Genomic DNA, 22,203 nt, shown 5'->3' with positions numbered 1-22,203 from the left:
CCAGACTCAAGTGATCCTCCCACCTCTGCTTCCCAAGCAGCTGGGACTACAGACACATGCCACCATGCCCAGCTAATTTTTGTACTTTTCGTAGAGACAGGATTTTGCCATGTTGCCCAAGCTGGTCTGAACTCCTGAGCTCAAACAATCCACCGGTCTCAGCCTCCCAAAGTGCTGGGCTTACAGGCGTGAGCCACCATACCCAGCCTAAAATGATTAATTTTATGTTATGTGAATTTCACCTCAATTTTTTTAAGTTTAACTATTTGGGATGGAAATATTTCCTAACTGTATTTAGACACTTCCATGGAGTCTTATTTCCCTTTTTATAAGGCAGACCACATTGAACCTAATTAATATTTCCTATTGACTGAGGATCACCATTATGTATAACAATGACTATGAGTAAGCCATTCCTCTTGTGTCTTAATTCTGAGTCTCAGTTGTCTCATCCGTAAAATGACATTTTTTGCTAGATCACAGGATCTTAATGTTTTTAGTCACAGATACTTTTGAAGACCCAATTAAGGTATGAATTCTTACCCTAGAAAAATGCACATGTGCATATTCATACCAAATTTGTACACAACCTCAGGAAGTTCATAGACCTACTGTGCAATTCCCGTGCAAGACCCACACAAGCAATTCCCATGGGTTCAGCATTTCTGATTCTACTACGGTCTAATACAGTGGAATAGCATCAACATTTATATGGGTTCATGAAACTATGCTGTGCTTTTTACTTTCGTTGTATAAATAGTTGCCCTAGTTCACTGCCAAATTCTCTACTATAACTGCTAGCTGCTATCCAACACTTAAAGAACTTAAACTTTAAAAATTCAATTAGATTCTATTCAACAATTAGTACTGTATGTCCTATGCTAGGCATTAAATGGGAGGGACACAAAATAACCATAGTCCTAGTAAAAGCTAAGACAATTAAGTACTTACAAAAAAAGGAAAATATCTCATTAAGTACTAAACTGGGACACTGATAAATGAGCCAAAAAGAACTTAGAGAAGAACAAGGACAGTATAAGCTGAAGCAGTTGGGGACAACTTCATGGAAGAGGACTTGAATGGAAGAGGACTTGAATGGAAGAGGACTTGAATGGACAGAGAGAAAGAAGAGATGAGACCAAAAGGGCACTAAAAGAGACATCATGAACATAAGCAAAGTGTGCTGGGCAGTAATCAGAAATAGGCTGTATCAGCTGGGTGTGGTGGCTTAACGCCTGTAATCCCATCACTTTGGCAGGCCGAGGCAGGAGGATCACTTGAGGTCAGGAGTTCGAGACCAACTGATCAACATGGTGAAACCCCGTCTTTACTAAAAATACAAAAATTAGCCAGGCATGGTGGCGCATGCCTGTAGTCCCAGCTACTCGGGAGGCTGAGGCAGGAGAATCACTTGAACCTGGGAGATGGAGGTTGCAGTGAGCTGAGATCGCACAACAGCACTCCAGCCTGGGTGACAGAGTGAGATCCTGTTTCAAAAAAAGAGAGAGAGAGAGGGAGAAAGAAAGGAAGAAAGGAAGGAAGGAAGGAAGGAAAAGCAAGCTGCATAGATATGAAGGGGTCAATCAAAGATAATCTTTAAAAACAATTACATGCAAAAAGTATTTATGGTAAAGAGTCAGAACAGATATGGAGGATTGGTTATTAAGGGAGAAGGGACACGAGGGAGCCTTCAGGAAAGCTGGAAACTTTCCATAACTTAATCTTAGTAGATACATTGGTTAAAAAAAAATTCATTTAAGCACTTTATTGTTTGTACATCACAACTGAAAAAAATACACACAAATAGTTGCCAGATTATCATATAGAAAGTACTTCTGTAGGCCAGGCACAGTGGCTCTCGCTGGTAATCCCAGCACTTTGGGTGGCAGAGGCAGGTGGATTACTTGAGGTCAGGAGTTTGAGACCAGCCTGACCAACACGGTGAAATCCCATCTCTACCAAAAAAAAAAAAAATTATCCAGGCATGGCGGTGTGTGCCTGTAGTTCCAGCTACTTGGGAGGCTGAGGCAGGAGAATTGCTTGAACGTGAGAGGCAGAGGTTGCAGTAAGCTGAGATCCTACCATTGCACTCCAGCCTGGACAACAGAGTGAGACTCTGTCTCAAAAAAAAAAGTAAAAAGAAAGTACTTTTGTAGGTTTGTAGAAGTAAAACATAAGATACTACATAAGGAGATAAGTCTTATACCAATATGTAAGGGGAACTGAAATGGGAGAGAAAAAGACAGCCTTTTAAGTAATGTAGAATTAAGATAATAGTACTAGCTGGCTGAGCGCAGTGGCTCACGCCTGTAATCCCAGCACTTGGGGAGGCCAAGGCGGGTGGATTACCTGAGGTCAGGAGTTCAAGACCAGTCTGGCCAACATGGTGAAACCCCGTCTCTACTAAAAAAAAATACATTAGCCAGGTATGGTGGTGGGTGCCTGTAATTCTAGCTACTCGGGAAGCTGAGGCAGGAGAATCGCTTGAACCCAGGAGGCAGAGGTTGCAGCAGTGAGCCGAGATCGCGCCACTGCACTCCAGCCTGGGTGACAGAGCAAGACTCCATCTCAAAAAAAAAAAAACAAAAAAACCCTAGCCAACACTTATGTAACACAATAATGCCAGGTACTATTCTAAGAGCTATACGTATAGGCCAGGTGTGGTGGCTCGTGCCTGTAATCCCAGCACTTTGGGAGGCCGAGGCGGGCGGATCACCTGAGGTCAGGAGTTCAAGACCAGCCTGGCTAACATGGTGAAACCCCGTTTCTGCTAAAAATACAAAAAAATTAGCCAGGCGTGGTGGTGAATGCCTGTAATTCCAGCTACTCGGGAGGGTGAGGAAGGAGAATCGCTTGAACCTGGGAGGCGGAGGTTGTGGTGAGCCAAGATCGTGCCATTGTGCTCCAGCTTGGGCAACAAGAGCAAAACTCCGTCTCAAAAAACAAAAACAAAACTAAGAGCTATACATGTAACAATGCATCTAATCCTTTTAACACTATGTGGAAAGTATTATTGTTCCCATTTTACAGACAATGAACTGAGGCCCAGAGATTAAGTGCTTTGCCCAGGCTCACACAGCAAAGAGAACATCCATGACGATAAACTTTTTCACCACTTTACACCACATACATATCCATGAATACATAACAGGACAAAAACAAACTAAAAATAGCAACAATAATAAGACTAAAACAAAACAGGGACTAAAATGATACTTTTACGGATAGAGTGCTTCCAACAGCAATAGCCCTTTTCCCCATCCTATAAATTCAATGTCAGCATCCCCACCTGACTTTAAACCTTACTGAGCAAATACATCATCTGCATAATCATCCTTACATCCCCTACTCCTAAAATAAGGCTACACACACACACACAGACACACACACACCCTCTCACAAGAATGTTACAGATACTTGGAAAAGAGAACAAAGAATGAAACACATTTCAAAAGAAGAAATCCCACGACTTCATAACCTATTGTGTGAATATAGGTGAGAAAAGAGATTAAACAAATCAAAAATAATCCCAAAGTTTCTAATTTAGAAGACTTAGGGTTAGCAGAAATAAAAATACATGTCCATACGCTGGGTGCGGTGGCTCATGCCTGTAATCCCAGCACTTTGGGAGGCTGAGGCGGGTGGATCACGAGGTCAGGAGATCGAGACCATCCTGACTAACATGGTGAAACCCCGTCTCTACTAAAAATACAAAAAATTAGCCAGGCATGGTGCGGCCGCCTGTAGTCCCAGCTACTCGGGAGGCTGACCAGGAGAATGGCATGAACCTGGGAGGCGCAGCTTGCAGTGAGCTGAGATTGCACCACTGCACTCCAGCCTGGGCAAGAGTGAGAATCCATCTCAAAAAAAAAAAAAAATATATATATATATACACACACACACACACACACACACACACACACGTATATACAAGTATATGTCCATAAAAAGGCTTATATACAAATATTGCTAGCAATCTTATTCATAATAGCCAAAAACTGGAAATAATTCAATTATCAATCAACAGGTAAACATAAACAAACAGTGATATATCCAAACACTAGACTATTACTAAGCAATAAAAAGAAATGACCTAATGAAACACACAACATAGATAAATATCACAGCTATTATGCCAAGAGAAAGAAGCCAAACACAAAATCGCATACTGTATAATTCCATTTCTATGAAACTCTAGAAAAGACTAATCTCATTTACAGCAATAGAAATCACATCAGAGGCCTGGTGTGGTGGCTCATGCCTGTAATCCCAGCACCTTGGGAGGCTGAGGCGGGTGGACTGCCTGAGCTCAGGAGTTCGAGACCAGCCTGGACAATACAGTGAAACCCCGTCTCTACTAAAGTACAAAAAATTAGCCAGGCGTGGTGGCATGCACCTGTAATCCCAGCTACTTGGGAGGCTGAGGCAGGAGTATCACTTGAGCTCAGGAGTTTGAGACCAGCCTAGGCAATATGGCAAGGCTAGGGAAGGATCAAGTCTGACTCATTTCTGTATCCTGGCACAGTATCTTGAAAATCTCTACAAAAAATCAAAACATTGGTCAGGAATGAATGGCAGCATGCTCCTGCAGTCCCAGCTATTTGGGAGGCTGTGGCAGGAGGCTCACTTAAGCCCAAGAGTTCGAGGCTGCAGCGCATGCCACTGCACTCCAGCAGCCTGGGTGACAGAGCCAGACTCTGCCTCAGAAACAAAACTAAACAACAAAACATGTTATTAACATTGAAATAGGTAGATAAATAAGGAGAACCTTTAAGAAGATGAGTTCAATTTAGATATGTTCACCCCAACGTGTCTTCAAAAAGAGTAAGATACCTCAGTTGGGCATTGTGGCTCATGCCTGTAATCCCAGCACTTTGGGAGGCCAAGGCAGGTGGATTGCTTGAGCCCAGGAGTTCGAGACTAGCCTGGGGAACATGACGAAACCCCATCTCTACAAAAAATACAAAAATTAGCCAGGTGTAATGGTGGGCACTTGTAGTCCCAGGTACTAGGGAGGCTGAGGTGGGAGGATCACCTGAACTTTGGGAGGTCAAGGTTGCAGTGAGCCATGGTTGTGCCCCTGCACTCAAGCATGGGTGACAGAGTGAGACTCTGTCTCAAAAAAATATAAAAATAAAAAAGATTATCTCCGTCAGGCAATTGGGTATAAAGGATGGAGTTAGGGAGGCAGCAGGAAGAGAGGGAGACAGAGAAAAGCATTGTGTTGAGAGACACCTACTGTTAAAAGCAGTAAAAAAGAACAACCAGTAAAATACAAATTTTAAGAAGAAAGACAGTCAGACATGGTGTCTCATGCCTGTAATCCCAGCACTTTGGGAGGCCAAAGCAGGAGAATGGCTTAAGGCCAGGAGTTCAAGACCAGCCTACACAACACAGCAAGTCCCCATTCCTATATGTGCCTATAGTCAGTCCTGGTTCCTCAGGAGGCTAAGATGGGAAGATCACTTGAGCCCAGGAGTTCAAGGCTGAAGTGAGCTATGATGGCACCACTACACTCCTGCCTGGGCAAAAGAGCAAGACCCTGTATCTAAAAAAAGAAAGAACTGTAAGAGGTTACTAGGAATGTTCTCTATCTTGTTCTTTGTGATGATTACATGAACACATACATCTGTAAAAATTCAACAGGCTTACACTTTATATTTATGCACTTTGCTGCATTAATTATACCTCAATTAAACAGTTTTAAAAAAAGAAAAATGGCTAAGCATGGTAGCTCACACCTGTAATGCCAATACTTTGGGAGGCCGAGGTGTGAGGATCACTTTAGCCCAGGAGTTCAAGACCAGGCTAGGCAACATGGAGAAACCCTGTCGCTACAAAAATTAGCTGGCCATGGTGGTGTAAGCCGGTAGTCTCCCAGTTGCTTAGCTGGGGGGGTGGGTAGTGTACTCCTGTGGTCTCAGCTACTTGGGAACCTGAGGTGGGAGGACTGCTTGAGCCAGGGAGGTCAAGCAAGGCTACAGTGAGCTGTGATTGTGCCACTGCACTCCAGTTTGGGCAAAACAGTGAGATCCAGTCTCAAAAAAGAAAAAAGATATGGCCCAAAAGTACCTTTTCAGCTTCATTTTACCAAATACCCATCCCAAATCACATAAATAACCTATAGCCACAAATGATCAGTAGTCACCCCCTTCAATATTGATCATTTATGCTCTCAGGTATATAATACCCTTTGCACTTTTATTTTTTTTCAAGATCCATATAAAATCTCACTCCCTCAGGAGTCACTACTCCTAAACACCCCTTAACTCTACCTGTATAACAGCTAAATAAATGGTTCTCAATCAGGTGATTTTGCTCCCTAGGGGACATTTGGTAATACCTGAAACATTTTTTGATCATCACAACTGGGGGTGACGCTACTGGCATCTAATGGGTAAAAGTCAGTGATGCTGCAAAATATCCTATAATGCATAGCACAGATCCCTACAACAATGAATTATCCTACCCAAAATGTCAATACTACCACGGTTGGGAAACCCTGCACTACACTATTGTATGTATTTACTTGCAAGCCTGTATCCCTACTAAACCACAAAATGGGAGAGATCAAGTCTTACTCATTTCTGTATACTGGCACAGTATCTACAAAATAACACACCAAAAAAAGTATTAATAAATACAGATGTGTCATTACTGAACCTATTTTAATAACTACACTGCCTAGAATGCTGCACTCAAAAAATATAAGAAATACATATGTCATTGCTGAATCTTACTTCGATATGAAAGCTACATAACTTACTGGCTAAACTGGTTGTCTTTTTTTTTCTGAGATGGAGTCTCACTCTGTCTCCCAGGCTGGAATACAGAGGTTCGATCTCGGCTCACTGCAAACTCCGCCTCCCAGGTTCAAGCAATTCTCCTACCTCCACCTCCTGAGTAGCTGGGATTACAGGCGACAGCCACCACACCCAGCTTATTTTTGCATTTTTAGTAGAGATGGGGTTTCGCCATATTGGCCAGGCTGGTCTCAAACTCCTGACCTCAGGTGATCTGCCCACCTCGGCCTCCCAAAATGCTGGGATTACAGGCATGAGCCACCACGCCTGGCCTAAACTTGTGGTCTTTAAAAGCAAATTCCATCAATCGCTATCTTGACTTGGTGTTTTCATAGTACATACCAACAAATTACAAATTATAACTATGTGAGTATCTCAAAAGAGTATTAAACTCAAATTTATTTCCAAATTTACTGCAGCATGAGTAAACCAACTGGCTTAATGTCTGTGCTCCGAAAGGATTTTTAAAAGGACACGGTTTCAGCAGGGCAAGGTGGCTCACGCCTGTAATCCCAGCACTCTGGGAGGCCAAGGCGGGTATATCTTCTGAGGTCACGAGTTTGAGACCTGCCTGACCAACATGGTGAAACCCCATCTCTACTAAAAAAATATATATACAAAAATAAGCCGGGCCTGGTGGCACATGCCTGTAATCTCAGCTACTTGGGAGGCTGACGCAGGAGAATCGCTTGAACCTGGGAGGTGGAGGTTGCGGTGAGCCGAGATCATGCCATTGCACTCCAGCCTGGGCAACAAGAGCAAAACTCCATCTCAAAACAAAGGACACTGTTTCAAAAATTTTTTGAACTCATATCATAGTGCCATTTGAATAAAATAGAGTAAAATAATGGATACTAAAATCTAGGCTATCATTTCACCTAACTTTAATCTAATAAAATTTATGTTAAAATACAGAATGGTAGCGTATTTTAACATATTGTCAAAAAATTAAACAGTTTTTACTTACCTATTTATTTATTTAGACACAGGGTCTCACTGTTGCCCAAGCTGGAATGCAGTAGCACAATCATGGCTCACTGCAACTCCATCCTCCTAGGTTCCAGCAATCCTCCTGCCTCAGCCTCCTGAGTAGCTGGGACCACAGGCACATGCCACCATACTTGGCTAATTTTTTATTTTTAGTAGAGATGAGGCCTTACTATGTTGCCAGGCTGGTCTTGAGTTCCTGGGCTCAAGCGATCCCCTTGTCTCAGTCTCCCAAAGTGCTGGGATTACAGGCGGAAGATATCATGCCTAGCCAAAAGTTTTTATATCATAGTTATTTCACTTATTTTAAAAAATATTTCAGGCCAGGTGCGGTGGCTCATGCCTGTAATCCTGGCACCTTGGGAGACTGAGCTGGGTGGATCACCTGAGTCCAGCAATCCAAGACCAGCCTGGGCAACATGGTGAAGCCATCTCTACTAAAAATACAAAAAATTAGCTGGGTGTGGTAGCACAGGGCTGTAGTCCTAGCTACTTGTGGGGCTGAGGCAGGAGGATCACTTGAGCCCAGGAGGTCAAGACTGCAGTAAGCTGTGATCCTACCACTGCACTCCAGTCTGGAGTCCTACAACAGGTTCTTAAAAGAGTAAGACCCTGTCTCAAAAACAAAACAAAACAAAAAAAATCCCCCCCACACACACACACAGAGAAATATTTCATATCTCAACACTGTTTCATTTTTTACATGCCCAGCCAACTTTTTTATTCTTGATTAAAGATTAATGGCATTATTTTATAGAATTAGACATTCACACATAAAACACAAAAATACTTTTTCACTACCTAAGCTGAAGATAAAATGGTCTTTTAATTACTCCATTTTCAAATTATTTGTTCTTTTCTAGAGAATTAAAAAATCATTATCACTAATAACTACATGTCAAAGTAAAGAATCTAGGCCAGGCATGGTGGCTCACACCTGTAATCCCAGCACTTTGGGAGGCTGAGGTATGAGGACTGCTTTGGTGTAGGAGGTCAGGGCTGCAGTAAGCTGTGATTGTGCCACTACACTCCAGCCTGGGTGACAGAGCAAGACCCTGACTCAAAAGAAACACAAAAAACAAAAAAGAATCTGAAAGTGAGCACATTATATTGCCCCTCTGGGACTCAAAACTCTAATTCCAGTAAATAAAACCAACTGAAATACCATACTCCTATCAAGTAATGAGCCCTATAAAACATCATCATCACCTACCATTTATGCAGCAGGAGATTACTTAAATACTATATATTAAATAAAACAACATATACTATACAAAGTTTCTGTACAACAATGAAGAGCAAAGTTTCCTTATCAAGTACAATCAAGGATATGGATGGTTTTGGCAAAGAGACAAAGCTTTTCCAATTTTCAGTAACACTAAATTCCCCAAGTCTAAAAACGGAAAAACCTTGACCTTGTTTAGTAATGCTGTTCATCAACTTTTTCTGAAACCTCTTTCTCAATCTCAATGGGAATAAATTGTAACAAATCAATCCAAAATACAAACTAGAGGTTTATAACTACTACCATGAGTGAATTAAAAACATCAACTAAAACATAAATATTATGGTTAGATGTAACACACTGCAGCACACTGATTTTTTCTTTTTTTTTTTTTTTTGAGACAGAATCTCACCCTGTCACCCAGGCTGGAGTGCAATGGCACAATCTTGGCTCACTGCAACCTCCACCTCCCAGGTTCAAGCAATTCTCCTGCCTCAGCCTCCCTAGTAGCTGGGATTGCAGGTGCCCGCCACCATGCACGGCTAATTTTTTTTTTTTTTTGAGACTAAGTTTTGCTCTGTCTTGATCTCTTGACCTTGTGATCTGCCCACCTCGGCCTTCCAAAGTGCTGGGATTACAGGCGTAAGCCACCATGCCGGGCCTAATTTTTTTGTATTTTTAGTAGAGACAGGGTTTCAGCAAGTTGACCAGGCTGGTTTTGAACTCCTGACCTCAAGTGATCCACCCACCTCGGCCTCCCAAAGTGCTAGGATTACAGACGTGAGCCATCATGTCTGGCCTGGTATTTTTAAAATATACTTAATATACTTAATTAGTCACATAATAATTTTATGAACAGACATATTTCAATTAAATTAAATCTATATATGTCCACAAATAAAATAAAAATAAAAGATATTTTCTTAATATCTTCCAAATAAAAAGTTTTCAACCAGGCATGGTGGCTCACACCTGTAATCCCAGCACTTTCGGAGGCTGAGGCAGGCAGATTGCTTGAGCCCAGGAGTTCGAGACCAGCTTGGGCAATGTGACAAAACCTCATCTCTACAAAAAATACAAAAAAATTAGTCAGGTATGGTGGCGCATGCCTGTAGTCTCAGCTACTTGGTAGGCTGAGGTGAAAGGTTCACCTGAGCCTGGGAAGTAGAGGCTACAGTGAGCCATGATCATGTGCCACTGGACTCTAGCATAGGGAAGGGGACTGAGACCGTCTTAAAAAATTAAATAAAAAATAAAAAGTCTTCTTTTTTTAAAATTCTGCAATTCATGAGAAACTGCACTCACACATAGGGTGTGACATTACACATCTGATAACACATGCTCCTTAATACAAAAACCTCAGAAGTTACCATGATTACCCAAAACTACTGGTACCCTGCCCAGGATCTTTTAGGCAAAGTCCTTGCTATCTCCTAAGCTTTGAAACCTAGGAAAGGTAAATATACCCAATATGACGACTAAATAGACTACAGATGAATCAGTAGAGATTGAAGGAGAGTTGTTGAAAGAAAAAGGAAAAAGCAAACTAAAACAAGCATACTTCAGAGACAGAAGATTAGAAGTAAAAGGGATGAGGTAAAAAAAAGAAATTTTAGTCCAGGCACAGTGGCTCACGCTTATAATTCTAGCACTTTGGGAGGCCAAGGTGGGCAGATTGCCTGAGGCCAGGAGTCAAGACCAGCCTGGCCAACATGGCGAAACCCCGTCTCTAACAAAAAGAACAAAAAGTATAAAAATTAGCCAGGCGTGGTGGCACAGCTACTCAGGAGGCTGAGGTGGGAGGACTGCTTGAGCCCAAGAAGCAGAGGTTTCAGCAAGCCATGATCACCCCACTGCACTCCAGCCTCGCAACAGAGTAAAACCCTGTCTCAAAAAAAAAGAGAAGAAAAAGAAAGTGATATGGTTTGACTCTGTGTCCCTACCCAAATCTCATGTTAAATTGTAATCTCCAAAGTTGGGGAAGGGACCTGGTGGAAGTGATTGGATCACTGGGGTGGATTTCCCCCTTGCTGTTCTAGTTGATAGTGAGTTCTCAAGAGCTACCGTTGTTGGAAAGTGGAAAGTTTGTAGCACTTCCCCCTTCACTCGCTTGCGTGTCCACACACATGCACACTCTCCCTCTCTCTCTCCTGCCAACCATGGGAAAATATGCCCACTTCCACTTCTGCTATGACTGTAAGTTTTCTGAGGCCTCCCCAGATGCAGATGCCTGTATAGCCCACAGAACCGTGAGCACATTAAACCTATTTTCTTTATAAATTACCCAGTCTCAGGTATGTCTTTGTAACAGTGTAACTGGGTACCCAGAACATATAAAAATTTGGCAAACTGCTGAGCACAATAGCTTACACCTGTAATACCAGCACTTTGGGAGCCCAAGGCAAGAGGATCACTTAAGCTCAGGAATTTGAGACCACCCTGGGCAACACAGCGAGACCCTGTCTGTACACAAAAATGTTTTCAAAAATTAGCCGGGTGTGGTGGTGCACACCTGTAGTCCCAGTTAATCAGGAGGCTGAGGTGGGAGGATCACTTGAGCCAGGAGGTGGAGGCCGCAGTGAGCTATGATCACACCACAGCACTCCAGCCTGGGCAACAGAGCAAGACCCTGGCATCAAAAAAAAAAAAAAAAAAAAGAGGCAAACAAAAGTTTCCCAGAATAATGTTTACCCTTACTTTATGCACCACACTGACACTCCCCATTACTTTTTAAAATTGTTATTGTGACTCACTAAATTGAATTTACAAGCCATTAATGGATCACAAACTAAAGTTTGAAAGCACTGGCTTAGAGGAACTAAAAATCATAGGAAAGTCCTTGCTTTCCTATGAATATCCAGCTTGAGAAAACTATTCAGAAGGTGGAATTCTCCCAGGGTTGAAATACTGTCTTATCTGGCACATAATAATCACTTAAAGTTTGTTGAATTAATACATTTTGGAACGTAAGGCACTTTCAAGGTAAGGACATACCTACAAAAGATACCTAAATAAAAACGCTTAGAAGAGCATGGGTACTCTGAATCCCTTCAAAGACAGGGATGGTAAGAAGAGCTCCAGGAGGTAGAATAGGGATACCAAATTTTTCTTAAATAAACAAAGTAAGTACTGGAAAAGAAATGTCATTTCTTTTTTGTTTTTTTTTTTTTGAGATGGAGTTTTGCTCTTGTCTCCCAGGCTGGAGCGCAATGGCACGATCTCGGCTCACTGCAACCTCTGCCTGGTTCAAGTGATTCTCCTGCCTCAGCCGCCCGAGTAGTTAGGATTACAGGCACCCGCTACCACACCCAGCTAATTTTTGTGTTTTTAGTAGAGACAGGGTTTCACCACGTTGGCCAGGATGGTCTCGAACTCCTGACCTCAAGCAATCCACCCGCCTCGGCCTCCCAAAGTGCTGAGATTACAGGCCTGAGCCACCACGCCCAGCCTGAAATGTCATTTCTTAAGACAGGCTTTATATCCAGCAAAGGAAAAAGAAAACCTGTGATAAATTAAAAACTCCCATCAGAGGTGGGCACAGTGGCTCCTGTCTATAATCTCACCACTTTGGGAGACCAAGGCAGAAGGATCACTTAAATTCAGAAGATCAAGACCAACCTGGGCAACATACTGAGACCTCGTCTGTACTAAAAATACAAAAAAATTAGCCAGGTGTGGTGGTGCACGCCTGTAGTCCTAGCTGCTGAGGTGGCTGAGGTGAGAGGATCGCTAAGTCCAGAAGACTGAGGCTGTAGTGAACTTTGATCTCACCACTGCACTCCAACCTGAGTGACACAGTGAGAATCTATCCCAAAGAAAGAAAAAACTCCCATTAAGTACTACACAGTAGTCCATTATAGGTGCAAAAAGTTACTAAGCTACCTTGATAGTCTATTTCTTTCAAAAATATATGTCAGACTCCAGATATATAAATCCAATATCGCCAGGCGCAGTGGCTCACACCTGTAATCCCAGCACTTTGGGAGGCCAAGGCGGGCAGATCATGAGGTCAGGAGATCGAGACCATCCTGGCTAACATGGTGAAACAAAATACAAAAATTTAGCTGGGCATAGTGGCAGGCGCCTGTAGTCCCAGCTACTCAGGAGGCTGAGACAGAAGAATGGCATGAACTGGGGAGGCAGAGGTTGCAGCGAGCCGAGATCGTGCCACTGCCCTCCATCATGGGCGACAGAGCGAGACTCCGTCACAAAATAAATAAATAAAAATAAACCCAATATCAAATCAAAATTCTATAATGCAACTCATCCTTAAATATTAGACTCTCCCCAGCACTTTGGGAGGCTGAGGCAGGTGGAACCACTTGAGCTCAGGAGTTCGATACCAGACCAGGCAACATGGCAAAACCCCATCTCTACAAAAAATACAAAAATTAGCCAGCCTGTAGTCCTAGCTACTTGGAGGGCAAAGGTGGGTGGATCACTTGAGCCCGGGAAGGCTCAAGGCTGCAGTCAGCCGAGATCGTGCCACTGCACTCCAGTTTGGGTGACAGGAGTGAGACCCTGTCTCAAAAAAAAAAAAAAAAATTATCTCTATGTACTCATAAACATTTATATTAGGCAGCTAGTGTGTGATAGCCAACAATTTATTGAGTGTTATCATGTATCAGGCAGTAAGTTAAGTACTTAGCAAGCATTATCCTATTTAAACAACCCACTATATACTATCTTCACATTAAAGGGTGTGGTGGCTCACGCCCGCCTGTAATCCCAGCACTTTGGGAGGCCAAGGTGGGTGGATCACCTGAGGTCAGGAGTTCAAGACCAGCCTGGCCAACATGGCGAAACCCTGTCTCTACTAAAAAAACAAAATCCTTAGCCAGGCATGGTGGCACATGCCTGTAATCCCAGCTACTTGGGAGGCTGAGGCAGGAGAATCACTTGAACCCGGGAGGCCGAGGTTGCAGTGAGCCGAGATCACGCCATTGCACTCCAGCCTGGGCGACAAGAGCAAAACTCCATCTCAAAAAAAGAAAAGAAAAGAAAAAAGAAAAGAGAAAAGAAAAGAATCCGGGCGCAGTGGCTCGCATTTGTAATCCCAACACTTTGGGAGGCCAAGGCAGGCGATCACCTGAGGTCATGAGTTCATGACCAGCCTGACCAACATGGAGAAACCCCATCTCTACTAAAAATACAAAAAATCAGTTGGGCATGGTGGCGCATACCTGTAATCCCAGCTCTTGGGAGGCTGAGGCAGGAGAATCGCTTGAACCTGGGAGGCAAGGGTTGCAGTGAGCGAGATCATGCCATTGCACTCCAGCCTGGGCAACAAGAGCAAAACTCCGTCTCAAAAAAAAAGAAAAGAAAAGGTGAGGCATAAATAGTTAAATAAAGAAGTTACCACAGGCCTGGTACTGTGGCTCACTCCTGTAATCCCAGCTCTTTGGGAGGCTGAGGAGGGAGGACTGCCTGAGCCCCCATGAGTTTGAGACCAGGTTGGGCAACATAGAGACCCCGTTTCTAGAAAAAATCTTTAAAATAAGCCAGGCATGGTGGCACAGGCCTGCAGTCTCAGCTACTCACGGCTTGAGCCCTGGAGGTAGAGGCTGCTGTGGGCCATGACTGTGCCATTGCACTCCCATCTGGGTGACACAGCAAGACCCCGTCTCAAAAAAACAAAAAAACAAAAACTGAAAAAGTTACACATTTACACTAGCAAATGATGACATACATATATATTTTTGGGGGGGATGGAATCTCACTCTGTTGCCCAGGCTGGAGTGCAATGGCGCGATCTCAGCTCACTGCAACCTCCGCCTGCTGAGTTCAAGCAATTCTCCTGCCTCAACTTCCTGAGTAGCTGAGACTACAGGTGCATGCCACCATGCCCGGCTACTTTTTTGTATTTTTAGTAAAGACGGGGTTTCACCATGCTGGCCAGGCTGGTCTCGGACTCCTGACCTCGTGATCTGCCCACCTTGGCCTTCCAAAGTGCTGGGATTACAGGCATGAGCCACGGCACCCAGCCATTTTTTTTACTTTTTTATTATTTTCTTGAGACGGAGTCTCGCTCTGTCACCCAGGCTGGAATGCAGTGGTGCGATCTTGGCTCACTGCAACCACTGCCTCCCAGGTTCAAATGATTCTCCTGCCTCAGCCTCCCGAGTAGCTGGGACTACAGACACGTGCCACCACGCCCGGCTAATTTTTGTATTTTTAGTAGAGATGGGGTTTCGCCACGTTGGCCAGGCTCGTCTGGAACTCCTGACCTCAGGTGATCCACCCGCCTCAGCCTCCCAAAGTGCTGGGATTACAGGCGTGAGCCACCACACCCAGCCCAGCCTTTTTTTTTTTTTTTTGAGACAGAGTTGTACTCTGTTGCCCAGCTAGAGGGCAGTGGCACAATCTCAGCTCACTGCAACCACTACCTCCCAGGTTCCAGCGATTCTCCTGCCTCAGCCTCCCAAGTAGCTGGGATTACAGGCACACGCCACCACGCCCACCTAATTTTTTGTATTTTTAGTAGAGACGAGTTTCCTCCACATTGGCCAGGCTAGTCTTGAACTCCTGACCTAAAGTGATCTACCCACCTCAGTCTCCCAAAGTGCTAGGATTACAGGCGTGAGCCACCACGCCCAGCCAACATTTATAGTAAGTGCCAATTTTATTATTGGTAGCTGCAAACCAGAAAGTTTTGTTCCATCCTATTATTTGATAATATTTCTCAGAAACTAAACTTTGAATGTCTTTCTAAATGTTACAGTAATTCATCTACTTCTAAACCTGCATAAAACTATTTGATCAAATAATTTTATCAAAAGGAAAAATTAGCCCTTTCTCAGCTTTAAAGATAAATTAGACGGTAATTAAGTGTCGTTATATTTAAATAACCTACAGCATAACGGTCACTGGCATTTTTAGGAGGCTGCAGTATATCTATTATGCAAGGCACTTAATAATTTATACTTTTACTTACTTTATTTACATGCCAGGTACCTAACATTTTAAAAACTCTTCCAACTTTTATAGGATACTTAATTTTGTCATCAAAAAGGTATAGCCTTAGACTGTATTTTAGAACAAAAAATCTGCTTCTGGCACAGACAGACTGATACAGAAATAACTGTTACCAAATGATGACAGAAACGTTCCAACTGAAAATAATTGTTGCTAGTCCCTCCACACAACTTTTTAATTCATGTAGGTTTTTAGAAGGTATGAGACATCTTTAATGAAATTAAACATCAATTTTTATTACTAAAAACTAAAATACTTTAAGAATGGAATACAATGGAATGAACTAATACAGGTTGTATCCTCTCATATTTTATAATAGGAAAACCTGAAGAATAATTTTTAAAATCCAGCCATTAATAATAAGTACAGAAATTGGGCCGGGTGCAGTGGCTCATGTCTATAATCCCAGCACTTTGGGAGGCCAAGGCAGGTGGATAGCTGGAGCTGAGGAGTTCAAGACCAGCCTGGGCAATATGGCGAAACCCCATCTCTACCAAAAAAAAAAAAATTAGCCAGACGTGGTGGCATGTACCTGTAGTGCCAGCTACTTGGGAGGATGATGTGGGAGGAGCACTTGAACCCGGGAGGCTAAGGCTGCAATACGCTGTGATCGTGCTATTGCACTCCAACCTGGGCAACACAGCAAAAACCCTGTCTCAAATTAAAAAAAAAAAAAAAAAAAAAAAAAGTACACATACCTAAAGGCAGGTGAGCATATGTTGGTACTCTGCTTAATGAACATCTCAATTTTATGCGAAACTTTACTAGAGAAATAACACTTTTTTGTTTCGTTTTGTTTTGAGATGGAGTCTTGTTCTGCTGCCCAGGCTGTCAGGCAGTGGCGCGATCTCAACTCACTGTAACCTCCACCTCCTGGGTTCAAGTGATTCTCCTGCCTCAGCCTCCCCAGTAGCTGGGGTTACAGGCACCCACCACCACAACTAGCTAATTTGTTTTATTTTTGTAGAGACAGGGTTTCACTATGTTGGCCAGGCTGGTTTCGAACTCTTGACCTCAGGTGATCCGCCCACCTTGGCCTCCCAAAGTGCTGGAATTATAGGCTTGAGCCACCACACAGGCTTTTGTTTTATTTTCAGACAGTCTCACTCTGTCACCCAGGCTAGAGTGCGGTGGCATGATCACAACTCACTGCAGCCTCCATCTTCTGGGCTCAAGCAATCCTCCCACCTCAGCTTGCCAGGTAGTTAGAACAAGCATGCACCATCACGCCCCACTAATATTTTCATTTTTTATTTTTTGGAGACAGGGTCTCACTGTGTTGCCCAGCCTGGCCTCAAACTCCTAGGCTCAAGTGATCCTCCAGCCTCAGCCCCCAGCATGCTAGGATTATAGGCATAAACCACCACGCCTAGCCCCTGCTAATTAAAAAAAAAATTGTTTTTGTAGAGACAGGGTCATGCTATGTTGCCCAGGCTGCTCTTGAACTCCTGGCCTCAAGCAATCCTCCCACCTCAGCCTCCCAAAGTGCTGGCATTACAGGCCTGAGCCACTTCGCCCAGCCCAGAAATAACACTTTTTTGAAGGGATTCGTTCACATATGATCCTCATCCAAACAGCAACCCTCAACTAATACATACCAAAAATGCTCCTCATTTCTAAAAGATTAAATTAGTATGAGTGCAATTAATTGTTATAAGTAACAGAGACTAGTGAAAACAAAACAGAGATACAAATGATAAATTAAGTGATTTTAATATACAAATAAGCCAAATGCAAAACACAGAATTTATTTCCAGGTGAAAGACATGAAAGACAGATTAATCTCAACTCTAATTTCAATGCCAACAACTGACCCCTAGATAACTTCTGGATTTACTAAATATTCATGTCTATTAAGAACTGGCAAATTGCCTGGGTGCAGTGGCTCAAGCCTGTAATCCCAGCACTTTGGGAGGCCGAGGCGGGCGGATCACGGGGTCAGGAGATCGAGAGCATCCTGGCTAACACGGCGAAACCCCGTCTCTACTAAAAATACAAAAAATTAGCTGGGCATGCTGGTGGGCGCCTGTAGTCCCAGCTACTCAGGAGGCTGAGGCAGGAGAATGGCATGAACCCGGGAGGCGGAGCTTGCAGTGAGCCGAGATCGTGCCACTGCACTCCAGCCTGGGCGACAGAGCAAGACTCCGTCTCAAAAAAAAAAAAAAAAAGAACTGGCAAATTATTAAAATAAATCTTACTTATGGTTAGTTATGAGCATCCAGTCTTTCTAGTATCCTGTAACTAATGAGTTGCTTTCTTACTGTTAAAATGGCATCGTAACATGGGCCCAAATATCATGTATATACCTTGTTATACAGAAAGTTTATTTTATATCAACACCCATTCAATTACTTGCCATATCCTCACTTCTCCCAAAATCGACATTATAAAAAATACGATAATTATTTTCTATTCAGTGCACTCATACTTTTGATTCTGTACATTGCTGTACTTCTTTAAAACCTCTCAGAGTTTAAATTTGTTTGCAATACTATCCTTTAGTTTGGAAGCAATGTTTTGTTACTGTCAAGATAATCTTAAACTATTAAAAGCCTTTAAATCCAGCTGATTCTCAGAAATTCTTCCACCTATAAAACATGAGAATTATAACCAAATTAACAAATCAGATATCAGAATGCCAAAAATTAAGTCATTAAAAGAGAATCCAGTGAAAGAGCCAGTTGTGAAAGAACAGGAAGTGATGTACACTGCCATTTTGTAGATGAACTATTTAGAAACGTAAGAAGTGCCATACTAATCTGGAATCAACTCAGACTAACAGCTCTCAGCATTTTCTTTCTGACAGTGGCATCAGAGGTCATCTGAAATAACCCTCAGGCAATTTTTCCTTAATAATGTATTTATCTAATTGATCATGAACATACTTTTCCACTTTTAGGCAACATTCCTACCAGCTATGAAAAAGAGGGTTTTTTTTTTCGGTTGTCCTTAGTTATAGCATGCTGAAATATAGCAAGTAAATAGTTAACCTACACCCTATGTAAATCCTTTAAGTTTTGTAGCCTCTATTGATAAATCCTCTCTGCCTACAACTTTCCAAGGTAAAAGCAGTCACTCTTTACTGAGCAGTATGCTTCGATCAACACATGCTAGTATATATGAAATAATTATCAACAACAAGCCATAATACGGAGAATTAGACTTCCTGGCATAATTTGCCATAATGGAGAAAACTCTACATATCAACAACATGCAGCTTTGTCCCATGAAATAAATACTCAAATGAATAGTGTTATTTCAATGAATTGAGATGACCATTAAAAGGGAATAAAGAAAGCAAAGAGAATTCCATCTTCCGAGAAAAAAAAATAATAAAACTTATTTAACATACCATGTCTCCTACATTAAAATCATGATATAAAATGACAGAAACTAAGTTAGTGCCTAGCGCTACTACTAACATATTTAAATCCCTATCTTAAAACAGGTTTCAAAATGCAACAAACACACCACAAAAGCTCTATTGGACGACATTTAATGACAACATAAAATGTAGATGGCATTTGAAGTATTTAAAAATAAGTCACTAAGTCGAGCTGAAAACACTAAATACACCAAAGACAACTCATTATCTGTACACATTTTAGTCTTCTTCTTCACTTTGGGAAAAAATTATTTAATTCTATTAATAGTCATATGTGGAATATTTTGAAATCACATCACCAGCATTTACTAAACACTTGAAAAAAATGTATCATCAGTACATGGAGACTTGAAAACTACCCTTTGGTCTCAAAAAGCACTTGGCAGCACATTTCCAGAATGTTTAAATTTTTATTTATTTCTACTCAACTAAGAACAAAACCAACAAGTACTACTGTAAACCAGATAAAATGATCTGCTTTCAGACAAATATGATAGGTAGCAAAAAAAGTGAAAAATGACTGACTACAGAAAATAGATCATAGAATAATTAGGCAGATTAATAAGAACAAAGAAACAGCTGCAGAAAGGTTTGTAACCTAACCATTTTCAAAAAATTCCAATTTCAATATTATACAAAACAGTATCAATCCTAAAAATTCACAGCTTAGGGAGAAATGCCCATCAGACAGGCTGTCTGTATGTAATAATTGTTAACAATTTTTTTTTTTTTGAGACGGGGTCTCACTCTGTCGCCCAGGCTGGAGTGCAGTGGCACCATTTCGCCTCACTGCAACCTCCGCCTCCCGGGTTCCAGCGATTCTCCTGCCTCAGCCTCCCGAGTAGCTGGGACTACAGGTGCGTGCCACCATGCCCGGCTAATTTTTTGTATTTTTAGTAGAGACGGGCTTTCACCGTGTTAGCCAGGATGCTCTCGATCTCCTGACCTCGTGATCCGCCCGCCTCGGCCTCCCAAAGTGCTGGGATTACAGGCGTGAGCCACCGCGCCCGGCCAATAATTCTTCATGAACTACAAAAGTCACAGAAAAAGAAAAGGGAAATGAGGATGAGGAGGTACAAAATTATTTTATTTGAATTCTAACTAAAATCCAACCTGCTCACAAAAAAATGTCAATCCAGACATCTCTCAAAAAGAGAGACATCAAAACTGTTCTAACAGGAGAGGTGTCCCTCTCGAGAAGCCATACCCCCAACAATAACACCAGAACAGATACATTTCCCATGGACAGATCTCAGGGGAAGAGTATTAAAACGGTACTGTCATCGATTTAAAACCAAAGGAAAAAGAGTAACCTTTTCAAGGGAAGCGCCATTACTTCCCTCTCCTGCTCCCCCTCCCTTCTGTGTATACATGGGTCTGTGTATGAAGAAACTGCCTTGGACTTCTGCAGCATTGCAGTAGACTAGAGGATGGGGAAGGGGGAAGGGTATGGGGAGAGAAACGCTTCCATCACCCCTACAGAAGAGGGGTATAGATTTCCTGTGCTAGGGGGTGGAATCCACCCAGCAAGCCACCCAGAGCAGTCTCCCTTCCCAAGAATACACAGACACTACAAAGGAGAAGGAGCGGGAGGAGCAAAGGCACCAGAGGGAAAAGGGACCTCGCGCCTTTAAACCGGGGTGCACATCAACCCAGTCTCCCTGTGAGGGCCACACCTTCCTCGAAACATCCCCCTTCCACCATCCCTTCCGGTGACCCTCGGGGAAAAAGGAATGGAATTGCTCTCGCCCCTTAAAACCGGAGGGCGCCCAGCTCACCAGCTTCTTCACCCCACCCACAGAATCACAGACCCTCCTTGTCTCCCTCCCCCACCCCACTCCCACATCCCTTCTTCCACACACAGGCCCGAGTGGGCCGAATTTCCCCGCCCCCCTCTATATTCCCCTTTCCCAAAGCAGAGGTGCCCTTACCCTTTCGCCGACAGGTCTGGGGCGGAGCAGGCAGGCGCAGCCCCCTGCAGCGCTCCGGTAGCCGCTACCCTGGAGGGTGAGGAGTGAGGAGGGGGCCCGGCGACAGATCGCCGCCCCCCCCCGCAAGCCCCAGCAAGCCGCCCAGCCCAAGCTCTGCAACAAGGGGCGGCGGCGGCGGCGGGGGGTGGGGGGGGGGCGAGGGGACGACCGGGGTCGAGGAGGCGCCCTCAGAGCTTGGGCTCAGTTAAGATGGCGCGGGGAAGTACCGGGAGCCGTCTCCGTCGCCGCCTCGGGGGAACCGGCCCGGGCCTCGGCCGCCTCTAGTCCTCACACAGCCGAGGCCCTCTCGGTCCCCCGCCGCGGCCCCTCGGCGGGCGGGCCCACGAGCAGCCCTCCGCCACCAACACCACCCCTGGTAAGGGGGCGCTCACAAAGGGAAGAGAGGCCGCGGGCCGGCCGGCGGACGGCGGGGCGGGGTCCCCCGGGGCCGGGAGGCCTCAGATGTTCGCGAGTGCCTAGTGCTTTCGGCCCGCAAAGGACGCAGGGCGAGCGGGACCCCTCCTCTCTCCTCAGGCAGGCGGCGGCACCGACTCACTCTCTTTGCCACCCTCCCTCTCTCTCCCCGAGCCCTGAAGCCACAGAGCCCGGCCGCTGCCCAGCTTCCCCCCCTTTCCCCGACACCACTCCCCTCCTCCCGACCGTCATCCCCCGTCTCCGATCTCGCGAGATTTCCCGCCTGACAGACCGGACCCTGCGCGAGACACGACTACATGCGCGCGCGCGCGCCCTCACAGGAGCGCGCAAGTCTTGCTACGGGCAGAGTTGTCCTGGTGGCCCAGAGTCCTAGCCTCTGTCCAGCATGGCCTCACTGAGTTCGCGGAGCTTCTAATGCCACGC

The 22,203-nt window shown here is 44.0% G+C and overlaps 1 protein-coding gene across 2 annotated transcripts in view; it reads right to left on the bottom strand.

Annotated features, from left to right (window-relative positions):
- TAOK1 (TAO kinase 1) overlaps positions 1-21,988 on the bottom strand; it is a 162,483-nt gene extending 140,495 nt beyond the window's left edge. For both annotated transcript variants that reach the window (XM_063656104.1, XM_063656106.1), the window contains exon 1: positions 21,307-21,988. The gene's annotated coding sequence lies outside the window, so the exon portion shown is untranslated. The remainder of the gene's footprint in view (positions 1-21,306) is intronic.
- Positions 21,989-22,203: the final 215 nt, after the last annotated feature.

This window comes from Pongo pygmaeus, chromosome 19, assembly GCF_028885625.2.
Source record: "Pongo pygmaeus isolate AG05252 chromosome 19, NHGRI_mPonPyg2-v2.0_pri, whole genome shotgun sequence".
NCBI lineage: Eukaryota > Metazoa > Chordata > Mammalia > Primates > Hominidae > Pongo > Pongo pygmaeus.
The sequence above is the reverse complement of the archived record's forward strand: the minus strand, read 5'-3'. Positions and strand labels throughout refer to the sequence as shown.